Source organism: Diadema setosum, chromosome 4, assembly GCF_964275005.1.
Source record: "Diadema setosum chromosome 4, eeDiaSeto1, whole genome shotgun sequence".
NCBI lineage: Eukaryota > Metazoa > Echinodermata > Echinoidea > Diadematoida > Diadematidae > Diadema > Diadema setosum.
Genome location: NC_092688.1, coordinates 39,694,148 through 39,717,538, shown reverse-complemented (window position 1 = coordinate 39,717,538; position 23,391 = coordinate 39,694,148). Strand labels below are relative to the sequence as shown.

At 38.7% G+C, this 23,391-nt stretch overlaps 1 protein-coding gene and 1 pseudogene across 1 annotated transcript in view; both read left to right on the top strand.

Moving 5' to 3' along the window:
- Nucleotides 1–19,217, top strand: LOC140227090 (uncharacterized; annotated as a pseudogene).
- Nucleotides 1–23,391, top strand: part of LOC140227862 (uncharacterized) — a 63,835-nt gene that overhangs the window by 5,709 nt on the left and 34,735 nt on the right. The gene's annotated exons all lie outside the window — the stretch shown is intronic.

Here is a 23,391-nt window from a genome sequence, read left to right as displayed (position 1 = left end):
ATGGGAGAAGCTGACCCAGACCACACCCGTGTAGCCAGGGGGACGATGGGTGAGGTCGCCCCCAAAACGAAAAAAAAAAAAATGGAAAAGAAAAAAAAAACGAAGAAAAAAAAAAGGAGTAAAAAAGACAAAAAGGTGAGGAAAAGAAAGAAGAGAAGAAGTATAAACGTAGATGCTTTTGCGCTTCGCAGGGGAGGGGGAAACTCCCCCCCCCCCCCCACTCAGGTAGTCAACTGTACACTCTTAGAAAAAAAAGGTTCTTTTGAGCACCATTAAATGGTTCTCAGCACTGTCACATTAGTGACACCCTTTCTGGTGCTCGTGAGACCCTTTTTATAAATGGTGCTTGTCGGCACCTTTTGCAAAAGGTGCCCATTAGAACCTTTTTCCCGATGAAATGGTGCTCGTGAGTACCATTTGAAAGGTGGCCATGGGCACCTTTTTGACTAAAGATGAGCACCTTTTTGACTCTTTTCAAAAGGTGCTCATGAGAACCGTTTCATTGGAAAAGGTTCTAATGGGCACCAATGTTAAAAGGTGCTGAAAGGCACCATTTAAAAAGGTTTTCACAGGCTCAAAAAAAGGTGTCGCTATTGTGACAGTGCTGAGAACCATTTAATGGTGCTCAAAAGAATCTTTTTTTTTTCCTTAGAATGTAGTATGTGAATTGATGTCTGTGTGTTTTCTGTGTGTTTCACACGCAGAGCTGGTAAGTTGCTTTACTGGCACCATTCTTAAAGGTACATTTGTACATATCTGCATTGAAAATGTGCATCAAAAACTCATTTGAAATGAAATGAATTGAACTGAATTTCATCTCATCAGTCAAACATTCGTACAAAACCTACATATTAGCAATACATAAGCATATCATACATTATCGTTGACACTGGAAAAAAAAAATCAAGGATAACACACCCATGCACACACAGTTTCACAAGCATGAATTCAAACGTGTACATGAACAGTTTGTTTGCAAAAAACCGATAAGTCCATATTTGCCAAATGGAGATATTTGCGATTAAAGGTCAAGAAAAATAAAGAGAATAATAAGAAAATGTTTGTTTCTTTTGACCATAACTTCCAAAATGTACCTTTATATGCAGTAACCAATATATCATTTAAAAGGTAATGTTTTGTACTTTATGACAGAGACCGTTCTTCAAAATCTTCAAAAATGGACTTATCGGATTTTGCAAACAAACTTTCACATGTACATGAAATTCACCAATATTCTTTCATGAAACATCACTCAATAACTGAAAACCACAGAAATTTGCTGTTTCACAAATTCGCAAAAATGTATTTATCCACCTTAACTTTTACAATCTAAAGGTGAGGTTTGTATTTGTCATGTTATAATCTGTCAAATATCAACAAAATATTTTCATTTGTTCACTATTTTTTTTTCCACAATATGTGTGATTTGTGTATCGAGCAGTTCTTGAAACACCATCACACATCTTGATAGTCAATCACCACGTAGAATGCAAGCCGCATAATGAGAGGAACAAAAGCACGAAAAACGTTTTCATTGTGCCGCAGGATTAGCAGTGATTAGCGATTTATCGATCGGTTTTGGCGGCTTTGTTTGTTGAGCAGAATATGCGAAGTTGGCACGCCGTCGACTGAGCCGGACGTGCGAACGTGGCACATACAGAGTTAAGTAGTACACATTGTATGAGGAACTTTTTCCACATATTTGCTAGTTTGTTTGGTGTTGGGTTTTTTATTTTTTTATTTTAAAGCATATTTGTCCTAAAAGCAACAACAAAGGGCAGGAAAACAATTCCATTAAACAGGACCTTTGGTATTGTCACAGAAAACATATGTGACCCGCTACAACAAAATGGTCCTGAAGTCGCGCACGGTCGAAGCCGTGAAAATCGAGTTTGAAGTTAGAGCATCAAAATTGGTCAAAACGTACGATTTTCTGAATTTGACATATTATTAGAGTCTGACAGGTCTTCTATCATCTGTCAAAATTTTGAAGCAAAATGATGAAAGGAAAGACCAAAAAATAGCGTTTTTCTGGGCCATGTTTTTTGGCGTTTCAACGAAGCAGAAACTGGTTCGAACATTTGGATTGAGCGCCACACATAGGCTCCGCCCCTAACAACGACCAGAGTGATCTCATTGGTCAGTTTGCTGCTTGCCGCTAACTGAAGCGTGAAGCTCGCACACTGCCCAGTCGACTGGTGCACTCTAAAAACAGTCTAGTCAAATAATTAACTAGATTTCCCAGTCAAGTAAAATTGACTTGAAAATCAGTCAATTATCAGTTACTTTGCTCCCTTTTACTATAACATCTGTCATCGATGAATAACTAAGTGCAATAGTTACGTTTGACGGGTTTCCTTTGATGCGCTTACTGGGAACAAGCGCAGTCGCTTATTGGCCGATCCGCGCGATGGTTCGAGTCATCACTAGCCCGACCAGCCAGACGCTGTTAATACGCTACGCGAATCACGCTACGTATGTATATGTACAGTACAGCGGCGACTGCTGGGCTGTGTTGATCACTGCACTAGCTGTGTGCGCTGCTAGCTAGCTGGGCCTAGTGTTGTGGGCTAGAATAAGCCGTTTTATTTTTCGTTCGGCGATGAATGATTTCATGAGACAAAGACAAGATGGAGGAGTTGATAAGACATTTTCAAGGGTAAGTTGAAACTGCATTAACGTTAGGTCTACCGTGTAGTGCAGTTTTGCACCTGCATGTGGTCGGAAGTGACCGTGAATGATGGCATGACATGTCATGAGTGTGACACTGACTGTATGAATTGATGGGGGGACCGAAAGCTACGCACTTTGTTTTCAGCAGCTAGAAAAATCACGGAAATCATTGGCTTGTGCAATTTCATTTTTACCCATATCTAGATTCTACATATTCCAAAGTTGATAGAGAAAATTACGAGGGTTGAATGTTAACGCTTATTTTCAGGTCAATATTAATGCCGGTGTCAAATTTTGTTCTGAAAAATGAAGGGGTCCTAAAGCTACGCAGAATGCCTATGCATTTGAGTCGTGCAAATTTACTGTGTGTGTGTATCGCGTGTGTACCCTGATTTGAACGCGTCGCATTGCGCGTGTATGTTATTTGTATGGTGCGTAGCTTTAGGACCCACTGGGTGATTTCAAGTTCGGTGCTAGTGCTAGTGCTAGTGCTAGCCCCCGAATAACAGCGTTAAATCGAGCTCCAACACCGACGGTCAGATTAACGAGGCGATACCGATCAAAATTATCGATCACCAGCACTAGGTGTTGGAATCACAGCACCGCGAGCTCCGCGGGAATTGCGCGACGAAAAAAGTGATTGCGCGTGATTACAGTTAAATATTAAAATATATAGCCAAAACTGCTTAGTTTTAGAGACATAGTGGGGAAGAAATATTAAAATTCCACAAATTTCATCCAATCCCCAAAATACAACTATCTTAATTTTGCTCCCAGGCTCAGATTTATGAAGCCACGTCGAGAGTGTTCGTGTACGTTGCGTGGGCGACCACTGCATTAGCATAGACTTTGCACGTAAAACGTGCATCTACTAGTATTATGGACGTGAATATGTGAGTCTCGCACGACAACGCTAACACCAGCACCGAACTTGAAATGACGAAAATGTTAATCCCTAGGGGCTAGTGTTAGTCAAAGGCGAAAAAGCACGTAAATCGCTAACACAATCGGCGGAGCTCGGTTCAGCAGACGACATTCAACACCGAGCCCAGCACCAGCAACCGGAAATACGTCATAATTTTGAGGTCAACTCCCAACACCGACGTGATTTCAAGTTCGGTTTTATCGCCGGTGCTAGTGCTGAGATAGCACTAGCACTAGCACTAGCACCGAACTTAAAATCACCCATTGTACCTTTTGTGTGAATGTGAGGTCTAAACGTTACTGAATCGGTGCGAAACTACATGCACTAGCGGGCTGCCGTCTAGCGCCAATTAAACTCCATTATTCATGTATTGGTAGGCCTACTACTATCACTCAGACTCGGAGTCGGAGTCTCGGGCTAACCCAGGCTAGGCTACGGCCTAAGCCCAACTTAATCCAGACTAAAGCCGCTAGTACGTAGTGATAATCTAGGCTTAACTTAAGCCTATAGCCTAGCCTAGGCTAGACCAAACATTAGGCTATTTAATAGGCCGATCTATCTGTGTTTGTGGACCTTGCATTGTATAGTAAGGGCACTAGGTCTCGCGCAGGGACGTAATGATCGCGCATAGCGTAACTGCGTATAGCAAGCAATATTACGCGTAGGACTAAGCGCAAAATTTGCCGATACGCCCATGGAATAAAAATACCTGACAACCGCTAAACATGAGAAGAAAGCAGGTAAGAAATTTTGATTTCAAACAAATTTTGCGCCAAATTTCCAATTTTTTGGAACAAATTTTTCACTAAATTTCCAATTTTTTACCTTATAATTTACCTACCTTAGCTTAAAATCTTTTTTTAAGGATGTTGTAGCCTAGACGTGTCGTCTCGCTTGTCTCGTTCGTATGATCGTAGCCGATAGAATTCGTAATTTGTTCGATCGATCGTTGATAATATTCTACGAAAGCCGAAGCACGCTACAGCCGCAGAGAGGGGCAGACACTTTCACGCATGAAACTACATAGGGCAGCTGCGGGATGTTTACATACCCCGAGAAGGTGAACGCATTAAAAAAGGTCCGACATACAAACGGCGACAGCGCACTACTCCGTCATCGTATCATCAGGAGATTCTGGGAGGTGATTTTTCTGCATTTTCGTGATATTCATTGAGAAATTCAGGTACGATTATGGAATAACTTCTATTATAAGAGCATTTCAAATTTTCGTGCGCGATATCTAGACCCCTCAACCATACTGTACTCTGTGTGTGTGCCCGCCCGTGTGCACGTGTGTGTGTGTGTGTGTGTGTGTGAGTGTGTTTGTGTATAATCGGCCCGTACTGTATCTCATTATCTGTGAGCTATGTCCAAACTTCGTATCTCTCAGCTATTAAAATCCATCCTCATCAGATTGAGGACATCAAAAGGAATTACGGGGCATTAAAAAAAAAAAAGGCTTTCGTTAAATGCCTTGTAATTTGTTTTGGTTTCTTTAATTCATGTGATTTGTCTCTAATACTTGGCTCATACATGGTGACTTTTCACAAAGGTGTGAGTAGTGACCATGGCATAAGGCTGTACATGACATTCATTTTTTTTTTTTTTTCATTTTAACTTGCCCTAACAACCACTAAATAGCATTTTTTACTAATCTCTTCTAACCATGCATACCACTTCCAGGTGGTTAGATCCACCAGATCCACTGACTAGACTTTTTAATTGTTTTGATGTTTTTTATAATAGACCTTATGCATATGACGTCACACGGTCTTACTAACTGAAGGGCGCCCTCCCTCAGAGGGCAAGCGATGCGTTGCTAGAGCGTGCTTTTACACGCGAGGCAATGGGCATTTACACACAACATCGGTGTTTCTTTTACTGTCTTTTCTATTGCATGTAATCTACAGCCCTAGATCGGGAAATACAAGCTTGTATAGCAAAATCGACATTTGATGTATGCATTGCACTCACCAGGTTAATGATATATCCAACATTTTGTCACAATTTTCATGAAAAAAGATGCAACTACCAGCGGTCGTAACAGCTCATCAACCTACGAATCCGTTAGCCAATCACATGCAAGGTAGATTTCTACGTGTTTTTTACTAAAACACGTACCTCGCATGTGATTGGCTAATGAAATTCAAAATGGCGACATACATTCAGCGAACGGCGATGTTGCGCTATGGATACAAATTTCTGCGATATAACCTAGGAATTCTGTAGTTGCTGTGAGTATTTCGATTGCACAATGTGAGAAAATTACCCAACTATTGCTGCATAATGTGTCATGTCATGTCAAACTTGTTTGATGGTAAAAAAAACCCTGCCACTAGCCTGGGGACTGGCGGCGAGTGAGGTGATCGCCGCTAGCGCGCATAGGAAAAGCACATAACTAGCTTCACGCCTCTGCGATGTCAAGGACTTCGCTTGCCCTCTAAGATGGCGTCGCGAGAGGTTGTCAAGCGAGTGATGACGTCAATGCATAAGGTCTATATGCAAATGTGGGATATGTATGGGGCGTTCTGCCCCACTACTGACCTATCTCTTTAAGCTGTTTTCACCTGATATTGCCCATCGACATGTAGTACATGTGAACATTAACTTTAGCAAGATCACCCTCGTGCAACTGCAAGAGATGGAGGCCGATTTTTTTTTTTTTTTTTTTAAGTTTTTCCCTAGAAACCAGAAGCTCCTCTTTGAAATGATACATGTATATGTTACATGTAGCCTATTCAAAGGTTAAAGTTTTGGTAAAGTGTCCACTTTTCTGTGGAATTACCCATATTGCTTTTTCCCTTTCAAATTGAAAATAGATTTATACTAGTAACATTATTTTCATTTATTCCAGATTCAGCAGGACTTCAGGATTCTTTATCCAGAGGTTGCAGATAAGCTGTTCTCAGAGTGGCCAAAAATAGCTCCCCTGGTACTGAAGTATGCAGACCTCAATAACACGACGTGGCAGGAAGCTTTGACTGTTCCGCATCTCCGTAAGAATATTTTTTTTTAAAAACCAACACATTTTAATTGAATAACATTTACAACATTGAAGTTGGAATGATGCAAATAGAGAAATGATATTTGGAATGGGGAAAGAGAGATTTCCAGGAGGAGCAAAGAGAAAGGTCAATTAGAGAATATTAATTTAGTATATTCTAACTACAATATAGATTTCAGTGGTAATGTTGCTTGTTTGCAAAACATCATTGGGGGTCTTGAAAAGAAATGAGCTAATTGTAATTTGAAATGATAGGTCATCATGCCAAACCATGAAGTTGTTGGTTATATGGCAATGGTCCATCTACTCGAAATTAATTCCAGTTCATATTCTTTCAAATCAAAATTTTGTGTAGGATCATGAAATCATTTTATAAAGTACTTTATTTCCATACTATGATAATTAGCAAACCATTTGTCATTCCCTATGCCAAACTATGGTCACTCCGAATTCAGAATCATCCCATGTTCCGTTTTATTTCACCTCGGCCATTGGTCTTGGTGAAATAAAACGGGGCATGGGATAATTCTTAAGTTGTCATTCACCTAATGTGGTTTGGGGAATTCTATATTATATATTATCTAATCTTATTCAATTTGTTTTCTTCCTATAAATTGTGCAGCATCTTCTGCCAGTGCGTGTCCTGCAGCAGAAGTGAGACCATGGCACTTCTTGCACTTCCACACATGTGAATCCAGGAATGAAGAAGGTGGGGAAGCGCAGCATGAGATGCAGCAGGGTAGAGGCGTCCAAAGCCTTCATCGACATCGGCCCAGTAAGAAAATCAATTTAATGAAAATTATGCAAATCACTCAGCCTCGGACATAGTCTAAGCATGTTAATTTTTCAATTTGAAAGGTAACATGGAGTACTGGTCAATGGTGGAAAATTTTGCTGAAGTTTAATAGGCCTATGATTGATCTTCAGCCAAGAGTGCTACACATTTGCACTGTAGTGTGGAAACATTTCAACACAAATGTACTGAATATTTTTAAAATCATAGGTTAAAACATGCTTGATACTTTTTGACATCACCCAACGTCAAAAGTCAGATTAACACTGTCCCATATATGCATTTCTGTGTTAGTTCTATATCAAAATGATTTTTTGGATCATTGTTATATGACGAATGTTCTACTATTTCCAGCACATCTAATGTGTATCATGCATTAAATTATTAAGGTTCTGTGAAATTTATTTTATACCGCAAGTACATGAATTCCTATATACCTTTAAATTGTCCTATTATTCATTTACTGATGAGCATCAATTATTTCACTTAACCAGTTTATTCTCTGTGGTTCATTTTCAGTTTGCTTTAGCTAGCATATATCATGTTCCTTTTCATGACATAATCATGAAATAAAAAAGATGACAAAATATGCATTTTTTGTTGTGTTGTTGGAAATGTCCCTACTGTAAAATCTCAAACAGAGATGCGAACTGACTTGAAGGATTGCACTCTTTATATTTCTGGGATTACCGGTATTGATACTTATTCATTTATATATGAAGACTTAGTTTGCAAAAGGGGTTAGATCCATTTTTTATGAAAATTGACTTATTGATATAAGAACATTGTTCAACTGTGCCTGTCTTTTGAACAAAAGTATTAAGCTAAATTTTCAGAGCAGCTATGAAGAAATGCACTTCCTAATTTCACTTTTCCATAGAAGCCTGTACAAAATCTGGCAAACAAATGCGTTTTTCTCTGAAGTCACAAAAGTGGATCTAACCCGTTTTACGAACAAACTCTTCATATACTTTGAAGATATATTGCGCTGTTTTTACCAAGACAGATATTATTAATATTTACCCCCACTTTGTTTTTATGGAACTCTTTAAAAAGAGCAATTATGCGCCTCTAATCGAGAATTTACTATACTTTGTCCAATACCTCATTGCCAACACACAAATGAATGGAAATTTGTTTTCTTTTAATACCTTCAAATTATTTTAACAACATTGATTTACACATGTCTTGAGATGACATATACAAAACGAAAAGAAAAATAAATAACATTTCATATTGCATTTGTCAAATACTCTCCACTGTTTCTTCATGTCATAAGAATTCGTAATTGTAATAATGTGATCTGAAAAGTGATAGAGCACCATAATTTTCTCTTTCTTCAGGTAGGAACAAACCTTCCAGACTACCTCGAAAACTGCAAGCAGAAGCAACCATTTGTGCTCGCCCTTGGAGACATCCTCAAGCTGGAGCAAGTGTTTGTCATTTGTGATGGTGTTGCATTGGAGGCGATGTCCCTCATCCAAGGAGTGGACCTTTGTTTCAAGGCCATCTTTGTACTCTGGGTAGATTATCCTTGGGAGGCAGCCAACACTTATGACTTTCTGCAGAAAGTCATCTATAAGATGGATGGTGGAAAACCCAACTGCAAGACCACAACCCCATCCAGTACCATTTCCCTTAGGGCTTACATTTCTAATTTTTCATCATAGAGTCCTAGGAAATGTTAAAGGTAGTAGCCCATATTTGCAAACCCACAAAACTCGAAGCGGGATGAAGTAGGTCCTTTATGACTTTGAAAGACAAGTTCAAAGTATCATAATTCACCTGTCGCCTTTTGTCAATGATATTCAATTCTAGAGAGAGAGAACCAGGGTTTTAGAATCAATTTCTAAACCTGTCGTCCCGATGCTTTTACGAATGGTGCAAAATTACTGTTGAACGCGGAGCTCATATGATTATATAACATATAATTTATCTATATAATTGTTTTACAAACGGCGCCTCGTAGTATGCTCATAGTAGTGCTGCGCAGTTTTCTGCGAATTGTCAAATCGACGATGTGACATCACTGTTTTTCCCATCGAAGACACCTTCGAATGACAATTTCAAGTGCCTGAACGTATTTCTAAAGAAGTCTAGAAGTGATGTAAGTCAGAAATCTAATTCCTCCTATTTTATATCGATTAAGAAAGACAAACGTGCTGTTTTATGAGTTGTCCGTGGATTGGATCTTGAGCTCCGCCGCTTCGCACTCTTGAGTTACTGTTGAACAAGAGGTAATCTGAAGAAACATCATGTTACATTTTCATATGTTTTTGCCAAAGTAAGAGGCAGATTGAAATGCTATTTTGTACATGTTTACTGTAATCATATCCAAACTCCATGCCAACTATACTGCTTGTTTTGACATATTTTGCAAATGTGGGCTACTACCTTTAAAGCCTTGTTCAGACAAGGCATAACAAAGCTCAGCAACATTTTGTGTACAAAGTCAATGGGATATGAGGCGTCAAAAAATGTTACAGAGGCAAGTGACCTTTTTTGTCGCAAGGCGACAAAAAATGCGAACCAATCAAATTCCTTTAATAAGTAAGCGCAAAATAATTTGTCCAGATGATCTTTATACATGGTTATAGTTATGGGGTTATGTGTGATGATGCAAAATCCTGTTTGTGCCACTTTCATCATTTAACATAGAAACTGGTAAGAAGATCATACTGTTACTTGAAAGAAATTCATAATGTACAAGTAATCTAAATGATAAAAACATCACAAAAGCATTATTATATGATATTCATACCTTAGTACATGCTATTCAAAAAACTGTTACATAATAACAATCCAAGAATTGTTTGTTTGAAAATGGTCTGAACAATAACAACAGGCTACATGTAGAGGAAAAACAGAATTTTTCACAAATGGGATTTCTCGAATTCCTATTTTTAAAAAATTGTTTTTCAAAAACAGGGTCACTAAGTAGAATTTGATAAATGAATTTAACAAAAAAGTGTGGTTTCTTAGCTTTAGGTACATAGCATATACAACTAGATTGTCAATGACTTTCATCTCATAAATATATGTTTTTTCTTTCATTGTACTCTGTTTTGCATGAATACGATGTCAGCAATGACCAACGCTATGGCCCGAATTCACAAAAGAGGTTTTTTAAGCGTACGCGAATACAGAATCCGGTCCAATCATGTGTTTTCTTTAAGCGCGCGCATGGGTTGGTGCGCTTATTTACACTTATTTTTCGTACGCGTAAGGAGGTTTAAACCACCCCATGGTTTAAACCTCTTTTGTGAATTCGGACCTATGTGTATAAAACGAATGGAAGAATCTGCACAAATGCGCAGAAAAATGTTACCAAATCAAATCTAAAAAATTCCTCTGAAAAAAATATCTGGCTTTACAATGGTACCAGCTAAAAGTAGGTTTATAATGAACATCATAACTGTTTTTGACCTCCATTTATTGATTTGGACCAAAAAGTCTGATTCCATGCATAATTAATGAAATTACATAATTTTTCGAAAAAGCAACTACACAATATAGTAGATAATGTCACGGGCGACATGCGTGCCAATTTTTCGACAGCCAAGATCTCAAGCCCGGCCTATTAGGTTTAACCCTAAAAGACTGGGGGGGGGGGTCAAAATAGCCCAGTATTTTTAGGGTTAAGGGAGTTGAAAATAATAATTTTTAATATTTCATGTTGTTTCATGGATTGACGCTCATATTATGTAAATGAAATGTTCTCAAAATACTTTGATTAAAATGTTTCGTGATTAGACTATTAAATCAAATGCAAAGTGCATATTTGCATGTTGCCTTGAATGTAAGATGGTTTGCTATTGCAATTTTTTATGATTCGATTTGATGTTTGCTTGCAGCATAATTGAACTGTGATGACACGAACACCAAAGGCCAAGAGGTGCATGAAAGAATGCAAGTGTATGCTGTGACTATGAATGGTGAAAATCTACGAGAATATCATTGAAAGTGGAATGACTATATTTATTGTCAATACTGACTGATAAAAAAGAGTGAAAAGTGACTAGAAATGAATGGTGAAATGACTGAAATATCAGTGAAAGTGTGATAACTATATAAATAGTCAAAACTGACTTGCAAAAATAGTGAAAATTACTAGAAATCCAGTAAGATTCTTTAACTGATTATCTAGTCAAATAAATATAACTAGAAATATATAGTCAAAATGACTGATTATCAGTTGCACCCAGCTGACCCTTTTGCCTAGTCAGATTTGACTAGATATCAGTCATATTTGACTATACCTTTTTTAGAGTGTGCGTGCGGGCGGGTTGCGCTATGCCTAGCCGCTTCTCCTAACATCCTGGTCACTGATTGGTCGGTGAGGAGACCGCCGACGCTGTGTTTAAATGAGCATATCGGGGTTTGCTAGGGCTTAACTTCTATTGTCCGGAGGTGAATACTGACTTGCGTGTCTCTTGATTGTAATTGCGTCGCAAGGAGAACTTTAGGGGCGCTTTTCTCGAAACAGTGATTTCCCAGACGTCTTGACATGCTCTCTTTTAAACATCGATATCTCCGCAGCCGATTATTTTTATAAGACGTGTTATATATCAATTTAAAGCAGAAAGATTAGGGAATTGTGTCGTGCAATTTTCAAATAATCGACCTTGCCCGACTTTAGGATCATTTTGTTATAGCGGGTCACATTTATACATTATATTGCTGGTATGATACTTGGGAGAGGATAAGCTTTACACTTCTCCACATCACTTCACATTCATAACGTCAAGTACTTGAATTAACTTATCTTTGTTTGTATACGAGTGCCTTCTTTTTGTTCTGCAATTTGAAAGCACCATAGACACATCTATACAACTGCAAATACAAGAAGGGTATCAATTCGGGTTAATCATGACCTCTGACAATTTACAGCATGTCCTACGAAAACACACACACACACACACACACACACACACTTTTAAACACCACCACCACGTACAATACATGAACATGTACATGTTGTATTTCTACAAAAACAATATAAACTGGTGACAAGAGGTGCATCAGTGTTTTGAAATAAATTACATAATATTCAATTCTCTTCACAATACGTAATTCCTGCGTGGGTATAAATGCAATAAGTTTGACCAGTCTAGGTGCAAACTTTAAAAGTGTGCAGAAATCGACCACACAATGACTGGAGAAGTATAAAGAGCATTTTCCGTTTGTGCTTTTAAAGTTTAAAACTATGAATGACTCCATTTCTCAGATTGGCATCCGGTCTGATATCATTACGTCTCCCCCCCCCCCCCCAATACAGTTCATTCAAAATTCTTAAATGCGAATTATAGTGAAACATTATCACTGGTACATTCTAAGTTGCAAATACGGTATTGGGATCATAACAAAACATATGTGACCCTCCATCACACAAACCAACAAAAAGTCGCCAGACATGAATTTTTGGTTGACGGCAGATTCTGAAAGAGCAGCTATAAAATACACTATGATAGAAGTCAATGCAAACGGACTTACATTTATACCCTATCTACATATTTCTAAAAGGTTTTCTCTTGCAGCATCAGTGTTTTCTCTTTAGCTCAGCTCATTCTTGGCTAGTGTAGGTTTCTGGTCGATGCTGTCAACGGGCTATCCGGGCTAAAATTGTCATTCTGATCGATGTATTCGTTTGGGCACCCAGCTCATTCTTGACTAGCCCAGGGTTCTGTCTGATGCTGTCAACGGGCTATCACGGGCTGTCATTCTGATCGATGTATTGTCTTAGCCACACAAGCGACACAGCTCATTCTCGACTAGCTCATTCTTGGCTAGTGTTAAGCCTACAGTTCTGGCCGATGTTGTCAACGGTCTGTCACGGGCTGTGGTCTGTGATCAATGTAGAGTCTACAGGTGTACCTTGTTCCCTAACCGCACCAACGACCCAAACACGTCCGTACTGGTTATCGTTCCGGCCGGAGTTACTTGTTCCCTGGTTTCTGTGCATGTTGGTGTGTCCACTTCCCTGACATATGAATTGAAAGATACAATAGACCTACACCGCGTTAATAAAACAAAGTCATTGCTATAATTCGATAAACAGAACACAGCATTACATGACGTGACTCCTTAAGAACAAGCCTGAAAACATACTGGAGAGATTTTGACCTAGGCCTACTGGGCTCTAGACAGACCTCTAACACATTGTTAGTATTGGCTCTAACGTTAACACAACAGTTATAACTTATATATAGATCTAGAACAAATTTCCTTATTGCATAGCATGTACCGGTATAGGCCTTACCCCGGGCGCTCCTTGTACACAGTTATATCTTTGCGTTCGGCGTTCGGGCTGTGTTTCGGAGTTAGTAGACTCTAACGTTACTTTTAATACGCATTAAACGTTACATGCAGGCCTAACTAAGTAACTTAGCCCGGCCCAGTCGCTATAAAAACGTGACAGCCATGCTCCGCATTGTCGCACGGCGTCTTTTCGGGCTAGCCCATTGGCATTGCTATGCCAAATTTCTAATTGTAAAGTGTTAACGTTAGGCCTAACATGTTATTGTTAGATCTTGATCAACTGTACCTGGTAAACATTACACAAGATAGCAACTATACTTAGATCAAATTAGACCTAACATTCACCGTTAGGATCTAACCGTTATCGCCACAGGTTAATCACTGAGCCTGACTGAAAACGAAAACTGAGTGATGAATCTAACTTGATTTTGTACCAACGAATGTCATCTAAAAATGAGATGAAACCACATTAAAACTAAAAATCTTACCTATTCTCCTAAATTGTGATGACAGCCATGGCGAAAATGGAATTGACAGTGACACGTTTCCAGTCCACCTTGACAAAATTAATGTCTAACGTTACCGGGTGCCGTTCGTTATGGGTGTGATACATAGACCTACGTATTGGACTAATATACTGTGTGTTCACTCTACTAGCCGTCTAGTATGCATGCATGGTATTGCATTGGCACTCTGCCCGCAGCGTGGTGGTACTAGGTTTGCAGGTAAATTGGCACCTCGTCTACACCCACCCTGTCCACTGTCCACCTAGTCTAATGCCATCTCGTCTAAACTCACTTCGTCTACTACCAACTCGTCTACCAACCATTTTGTCTATATGCCAATTAGTCTAATTGTCATTTCGTCTACTAGCCATTTTATCTAATGTCCAATTTGTCTAAGTCACATTTCGTCTAACACCCATTATGTCTATTGACCATTTCGTCTAGTAATCATTATGTCTATGAATTAAATAGTCTACAGCTCATTTTGTCTAATAGCCAATTGGGCTACAACTCATTGTCTAATAGTCAATTAGTCTAATAACCAGTTAGTCTACTCCCAACTGGTCTACTGCCTACTAGTCTACTCCCAATTTGTCTAATCCCAACTGGTCTACACCCAGTTGGTCTACTCCCAACTCGTCTACACCCAAGTGGTCTACTCCCAACTGGTCTACTGCCAACTGGTCTACTCCCAATTGGTCTAATCCCAACTGGTCTACACCCAATTGGTCTACTCCCAACTCGTCTACACCCAAGTGTCTACTCCCAACTCATCTACTGCCAACAAGTCTACTCCCAACTGGTCTACTACTAGTTATAGTTTTTTTTTTTTTTGTTATTTAAGTCTACTTCATCCAGTTTCTTTTTTCCCAGTGAAATAGGTTGAACACTCTTGGTGCCCCATTTGGTTAAAAATTTTATGTTCTAATTATGACAATTTTTTAGGAAAAAAAGATAATGTCACAGTGTGAAAACTTGCTGTGTTATTTTTGTGGTGGATGTGTAATTTATATCAGAAGCAATCATGCAGCATTTATATGTCCAAACTTCAACACTCCATCCATTCAACTTTCATACACAATCATAAGTATGGTAAAAATGAAAAGGAACACATTAGAAGTACATTATCAGTATTCTTTATTCTGTCTGCCACGTACTGATGTAAACGCTTAAATGCACAAAAAAAAGGTTGAAACATATACACAAAAATATGATTCATGTACAATTTATAGCTACTACTAAGATGAATAATTACTTGCCTACAATGTACTCAATACACGTTTCGCGAGGAACCGTAAATAAGCATTTATATGTCCAAACTTCAACACTCCATCCATTCATCTTGAATTTCTAGGTGCCATTAAGTGCTCCAATTTCAATCAAACTTGGATGGAAGATTGGTAATACAGACTTAAAAATTTTGAGGTATGCAATGGTCAACACAAGGTCTAAGGTCACCGGCAGGGGTCAATATCCTTTTTTAGGTAAACGTTAAGTTTTGTGAGCAAGTTTCTATTATGGCCCATAACTTTGCATCCATTTACCCAATAATTGGGACTTCTCATGTCAAATTCTAAATGTACAAAAAAAAATATCGGTTATAATGCACAACTATACCACCATACGTCTACGAGTATGTCTGCTAGTAATTACAATCAAGCAATTACAACTCAGCATTCAAATACCGCATCTTGCCATTGTGTGATAACAGTCTTTCGCTAAAGGATATTGGTAAATTGCTAATTTTGTGAATCAGTAGAATGATCTGAACATTGCGTCTTTTGGGCCACACTCTCTCGAAGGTTACCGTCACCCCGGCCACTGGACAACAACCTACTGCATCTCTCTCACAGTGTAACCACATCCCAGCACTACATACATGTAAACGTAAACACACACACACACACACACACACACACACACACACACACACACGGAACACAGTACTAGTATACGCGAGCATCCCGTGTCAATCCATCCAACTACACGCCCACATCGTAACAACTAGAATAGTCTAATATTGATTTTTGTGCTAATCAAGGGCAGGGTTTAATATGAATAGTTCATGACAGTGAGACGGACTGGACACTAGACAAAGTGGTATATTCATTATTAGCATGACCAGATGGAAATGATCAGTTTAGGGTAAATTGTTGAGAGTAAAACTATATCAGTTGGGAGTCACCAATTGGGTATAGACGAGTATAGACCAATTGAGAGTAGGCCAGTTGGGTATAGACGAGTTGGGAGTAGACCAATTGGGAGTAGACCAATTGGAAGTAGACGAGTTGGGAGTAGACCAATTGGGAGTAGACCAGTTGGGAGTAGACCAATTGGGAGTAGACCAATTGGGAGTAGACGGGTTGGGAGTAGACCAGTTGGTAGTAGACCAGTTGGTAGTAGACCAGTTGGGAGTAGACCAATTGGGAGCAGACGAGTTGGGAGTAGACCAGATGGGTATAGACCATATTGGGTATGGACAAACTAAGGGTTGGACGATATGATAACTAGACAAAGTGAATGTAGACTAAATGACTTGTAGACGAGGTGGGAGTAGACTAACTGGTAGTAGACAAAATAGATATTAGACGACATGGCAAATAGACATTGTGAGTGTAGACGATTTGGCTATTAGATCAATTGTTTTGTAGACAAAATGCTCCTTAGACGAGTTGGGTATTAGACAATGCGGGTAGTGAGCAAAGTGACTATTAGACAATATGGGTACTGGACAAAACGAGTTGTAGACCAAATGGGTATTAGACAAATCGGTAATAGACGATATGCCAGTAGACCAGTTGGAAAATAGACATAGTGGTTGTAGACGAGGTCACTATAAACCGGTTTGCACAGCTAGGCAGGCGCTAGGCAGGCAGCACAGGGCTACATAGCCGCGGCGCGTGTCGCGGTGGTTACATACACAAGATTCCCATGCGGTGGTGCAACAGTGCAGAACTAGTATGTGTGCGTTTACGCGTACGCATATCTAATCGAGCGCTAAATTGGATGGTGGCAGCTGTCAGTTGGCACGCAGCCAAGAGATGTCATTAGTCTACGATAAAAAAAAAAAAACAATAAGTACTTTTTATTATCACAGCAGTAGAAGCAAATACAATATTTTTGTACCAATACCACATTTTTGATGATTCTTAAATCTGGTATTCGAATATACAGCAAGGGGAAAAATGAAAGTGGACCTAAAAGATATTGTTTGACCTGCAGGAGTACCACAAATAACACTCGGGGACTGGGTCGCATACTAGCAAATGGTGACGAACGGAACCATTTCGATTGGGAACCATTTATAGGTGCTCGTCGGAACCATTTTGCGAGAACCATCTGATGAGAACCATTTTGGAGCCGACGAGAACATTTGAGAACCTTTTTTTTTTTTTTCTTAGAGTGTACCGCATGCGTGTTTCCGATTTTTCGGGAAAAGGGGCACATTTTAGGGGATCAGTTCGGGAAATAATCCCGAAAAATTGTTGAAATAGGAGGTCTTTTATTATTTTTCCCCTGAAAATTGTTGAATTAGAGGTAGTTTTCAAATCTTTTCCAAACATTCCTGAAATTGTTCCGAAAGGGGGTAATTTTGCTAGATTCCCTTCCAAAAACCTGTGATGGGGGGATAGGGGGTAATTTTGCTGGATTCCCTTCCAAAAACCTGTGATATAGGGGGTCAAAATCTTAACCCTTTTCCATCCCTATTAAAAGGGGATAGGCTAGGCCTATTTTCAAGAATCTTGAACAATTATGTGTTTGGTTGACTGCACCCTCCAGGCCTCACTCCCTTTTTATAGTCTTTCACTCCCCTAGTCCCCCGAGTCTTTTTCCCATAGGCCTATAGTTTGTACACATTCACATGTCACTTGTCAGTTAACATACCCAACGCTATTGGGCGCCCCCCCCCCCCCCAGCCAAGGCGGTTCAAAATCGGCTAGATGTCCAATCTTCTTTGTTTTCAATTTTCCTAGACCTTGATATCTAGTGAATTTTAGGCGCAATAAAGTCATCCAACAACAATTTGTAGACTCACACCCAGTTATCTTTCAGTTTCAACTTTCAGTCATTGAACTTACCAAGTCCATGTGCTATTATACAACTTGGCCTTGAGAGTTTGTTAAAACTATGGGCAGAGGTGACTCCAGAAGAACTATTCACAGAGGGGCGCAGCCCCGAAGTGAATAGTTGTTTTTGAGGCGCCGAGGCCTATAGTTTTAACAAGAGACTCGAAATTAGGCTTAGTATATTTGTTTTATATTTTGGATCAAAAACTCACAAAAAAAGGAAAATGATTGAAATGCAGAGCCAGAAGTCGTAAACGTAGATGCGATGTGAAGGGATCCTACATTGACCATTAAGCATGCAGCTAGCTAGCAGCTGCGTACGATGTAGAACGCTTTGTGATGTTGTTAAAAGTGTTACATTTTGACAAGCGCTACGCGATGCATGGTGCGAAGCAATTTGCGAAATGCCAGAATTGTTTTCATGACGTCACAATCGCTTTATTAGGAATTGGTACAAGCCGGGTTCACACGTACAAAATAGCGGGATGACGATCGCGATGCACATCCCGAGTTTTTTTTTTTTTTTTTTTTTTTTTTTTGCGAGCGTCCACACGTACCAAATTAGCGGGATAGCGATCGCGATCGGTATCCCGCTAATTTGGCGAGCGCCCACACGTACCGAATTATCCCGCTAATTGGAGATAGAGATTGTTGTTGTTGTTATTAAAATATATCTATTCAAGATAAAAAGTTCAGCAAAAGCTGTTTTACAACAATGTCCTGTATCAAATTACATATAAAAACAGTTTCATATGCAGTAATCACTACATTAGAAATTATCAAATATGCTTACACGGTGATGAGGTGAACAGCAATAATGACTATAAAATAGCTTAATTATGCAACGTCCAGGCAGATCAGCGTCACCAGGGTGAGGACCATTGGCCACGTGCCATCAAAACCCATCCAATGCACCACGAAAAGCGGTTTCATTCCAGTGTGCAATACGCTCCCACCCAAGCCCCGCCCCACGGTCCGTACCCGACTGTGACAAAGATCTGCCCGGACGTCGCACAAATACATCCAATGAATGTCACTTACTAGTATTCGCTCAGCGGTACGAGCATTCTCAATCGCCAACAGATCCCCAATGCCCCATCCACGATGAATGGGACATGCAGAATCCGTCAACTCATGATAAGACCCGCACCGCCGAGCCCACACACCCATAAGAGTATACTAAACCAAAACAGGCAAAAGCACACACTATACAAATTAATGCAAGCATGCGCACAATCAAAGACATGTACATGATATACAGACATTACCCAGTACCATGCACACAAGCGTCGAAATCAAATACACAAACTCACACACATTACAGAAGTATGCTTACAATTAATTAAATACAGTACAAAATAGCTACACACCAAATCACCGTGTTTGTCCAATGAGCAAGTTGGTAGGAAAAAGAAACACAGTGAGGAAATTACAAAAAGTAATTGACCGGGTTATTGTAAAGGAAAATCCACTGCATTAGAAAAAGCTTACTGTGATATTCAAGAGATCAACAGTAGGAGATAAAATCAACGACACAAGATTAAATAATACATTACAGATAAAAAAAAAGATTAAAAAAAATCAACGATTACCAGCACATTGTGTGATTATTAGGACTGGGGAAGACAAAGCAATTCATAAGACAATAATCAATAATGCTTAATTGAAGGTGCTGTAAAACACATCGGATATTCAGAAATGTTTACGTTTATATAATGTTTTAAAAAACGTTAGGGTATGGGAATTTTTTATTTCATCGTCCTAAGAATTCCACATTTTCGGGCCAGAAAAAGCAAAAGATTGTTTAAACATTTCAGTATTGGGTTTTGGTGCTACCACATTCAATGAATTAGCATTAAGGGTGTTAAAACCATGCCTATCAAAATACATTTCAATTTCATTACAAAGTCGTACAGGGGCTGTACCATGTATGCATTGAGACATCAACATACATAAAAAGTAGTCTCTCCTAGTTTCAAAAGTTTGCCATTTTAAATCCTTGATTAAGTCAGTGACACTAATGTCACGGGCACCATACTTCTTAGAAACAATTCTGGCCGCTCGTCTTTGAATACGGTGTATCAATTCACGAGTTTTCAAAGAACAATTTCCCCAGACTGAGCAAGTGTAATCAATACATGGTTGTATAACAGATTTATAAAGTGTTTATGTTTAGGAGGGGGTACTGAGTGTGTTACTTAAACGACGTAATGAAAGCACTTTATAAGATAATTTTTTTACAAACTTGCTTAACATGATCAGTTCATGTTAATCTGCTATCAATGTTTAAACCCAAATATCTGACAGAGTCAACTTGCCTAAGGCTAATGCCATTAAGACTGACATTTGACTCATTTGAATCATGTTTTCTTGATGATATAAGCATAAGATTCGTTTTATCAGCATTGATTTTTAGTCTGTTGTTTTCATACCAATCGCCAATTTCATCAATACAAACTTGTAATTTCAGTTCCGCTTCTTTGATGTTTATATCGCAACATCATCTGCAAAAATGTTACACGTTCCTGCATTAACACTCTGAACAATATCATTAATGAATATAAGAAAAGGGATAGGTCCAGGCACCCCTCCTTTGGGTATTCCTACAGTCATTATATTTGAATTGGATAATTCACCATTCAAGTTAACAGATTGCTGTCTTCCACTCAAGTAGCTTTTAAACCAGTTAAGTTCTGTATCATGGACCCCGTAATATTGTAATTTTCAAATTGATAACTCATGAGATATTGCATCAAAACATTTAGAAATATCAAAGAAGCACACCACAACTACTTCATGGTCATTCAAAATTGCATGCCAGTCATCAACTACTCTGTGAAGAGAGGTTACAGTAGAATGGTTCATCAAAAAAGCTGACTGTTCGATTGTTATAAATTCATGTCTACGTAAGTAAGAAATGAATTGAGTTTGAACCAATTTCTCTTGAATCTTAGCAAGGTGAGAAACAACAGAGATGGGCCTATAATTTGACGGAACATCTTTAATCTCCTTTGACTTTATAAATGGTTGTTACACGTGCATACTTCCAATCTTCAAAAACAAAGCCCGATTTAAGCGAGAAATCAAAAATTGCAGTAAGTGAATGAACAATAATTGATGCAGCTATTCAAAGCAATTTGCAATCAATATTTAGTATATCTAAATTGCTGTAACTTGACAGATTATTCAGAAGTTTGATTACATCATCCTCAAAAATTTCAGAAAATTTGAAATTATGGAGACATGGTGGATTTCTCCACTTCAGTGGTTCATGTTGGAAGGAATCAGAAATTGTCTTCCCTACTTGAGCAAAATAATCATTAAACTCATCCGGAGTCAAATCATTATGCACATTATTGACAAATTGGGAGTTCCGAGTGGCTCTATGAAGCTCTTTCCAAAGTTTATTGGGATCATTACGATATTTTACAGAAACGGTGGAGAAATATTCGGTCTTGGCTGTACGAATAGCACTAATGACAGCATTTCTTTGTTTACGATATTCATGAAGTAAAGCTGCATCATTAATTGCTTTACGCTTGAGAAAATCGCGATTATACATGGCAGTTATAATTTCAGAATTTATCCAAGGATTATATCTATTTTTGACCCTAACACTTTTGATAGGTGCATGTCTATCACAAATCTTAAGAAATGCATTGACCCAATTTAGCCAAATATCATCACATGCCATATCTGAGAATACATTTGGATCACTTAACAATTCACAATTACATAAATCTTCAATAAATTCATCTTGGTTAAAGTTACTATAATCTCTGAAACTAACCATCTCATGACCAGTATTTTTGGCATTGATATCAACACAAGTAAATACCATATAATGATCACTGAGCGAGATTTGACCAACATCACAAACATAATGATTTTCTGGCATTGTTGTCATTATAAGGTCAATACACGTGGACGAGTTAGCAGTAACACGTGTTGGTTTGCTTACTAGCTGATGAAGAGAAAAGAGGCATTCAAGAGAATGGATACTTGTGTTTGGGTTTCAGCAATAGTCAACATTCAAATCACCAAGTATTATCAACTCTTTATTATCCATAAGTATTTTTTCCAGCATGTCAGACCAATCATAAAAGAAGGTAGCAGTTGCTGTAGGAGGACGATATAATATATCTGTAGCAATTTCCTGTATATTATTCAGGAAATTACTACAGACATTTTTTTTTTTTTCACTGAACTTCAATTAACACTGTTTCAATGTCGAATTGACTAATAAATTCACATCTATCTTTTGCAAAATTGTGTTTTTAACGTAAATGCATACACCTCCACCTCGTTTATCCAGCCTATCCTTTCTTATAATATCATAGCCTTCAATGACAATTTCATGATTTGGTATTTGTTCATAAAGCCAAGTTTCTGGAATACATAAAACATCAAGGTCTAACGTAATAATCAAAAATCTAATTTCATCAATTTTGGGAAGGAGGCTACACGCATTAATGTGAGCTAACTTTAGACCCTGACATCTCCTCAATTGAGATTTAATTTCATCCAAAATGGTGTTAGAAATATCATCATTGGGGGTAAATTAGCAGAAGAGTTACAGGTAGTAGATATAGGAGGGGATGTGGTAACGGCAAGATCTTCTTTGCCGTGATCTTAGTAATGTGTACGATTTATACACAGTTTTGCTTTATGTCCGAATTGAGAACAAGTATCGCATTTGAGTTTCATTCCATGCCTACAATTCTTCTTCTTATGATTTAGTTCGCCACAGTTAAAACAACCAGTATATTGCTTTTGAGCATTTGAAATCCTGGGATGAGGTTCTACACGGTGACAGTCCTTTGACTGGGTGTAAGTCGCAGATTGATATGTAGAAGTTCGTTGAGTTGCATGGTTGGCATTGTGAGGAGTCTCATCATGCTGGCAGGTATTCACAGCTGACTGTCCATTCATCGGCGCGAAGTGGTTAGTTGCCTGATGAAGTACTGGTCTTGAGACTTTGTAGATATGAGAGAAGATAGAACCTTCAAGAAGTCTATCACCCTCGGGATTCAAGTGCAGACCATCATATGACAGGTGCTTGTCGGGATCAATTGTCGAAACTCCAACCACGCTTAGCGGAGAGCTGTTTAAGAAGCCAATTTGTTTCATTTGTCTTCCACATTAGCTCATGATGGAATGTCTTT